The sequence below is a fragment of the Meriones unguiculatus genome, chromosome 11 (assembly GCF_030254825.1).
Source record: "Meriones unguiculatus strain TT.TT164.6M chromosome 11, Bangor_MerUng_6.1, whole genome shotgun sequence".
NCBI classification, from domain to species: domain Eukaryota; kingdom Metazoa; phylum Chordata; class Mammalia; order Rodentia; family Muridae; genus Meriones; species Meriones unguiculatus.
This window is the reverse complement of record NC_083359.1, coordinates 19,300,346-19,300,573: the sequence shown is the minus strand read 5'-3', so window position 1 is coordinate 19,300,573 and position 228 is coordinate 19,300,346.

Below are 228 nucleotides of genomic sequence, written 5' to 3'. Positions count from 1 at the left end.
CTTTGTGATTTGAGTATTCTTTGTGCACCTCAAATGCAGACTTTATTTACAAAGATGGGTTTTTTTTATAATTTGATACTGAACAGGCAACATTCTAGGTAGGTAGATTTTAAAAACCAAAAATTAGAAAAACTACCTTGGTAAAGTTTCATTAAATTTTAAGTTTTCTGTTCTTTTATATGCTGTCCACAGGCTGTCATGGAAAGGCACCCAATTCATCCATGACAG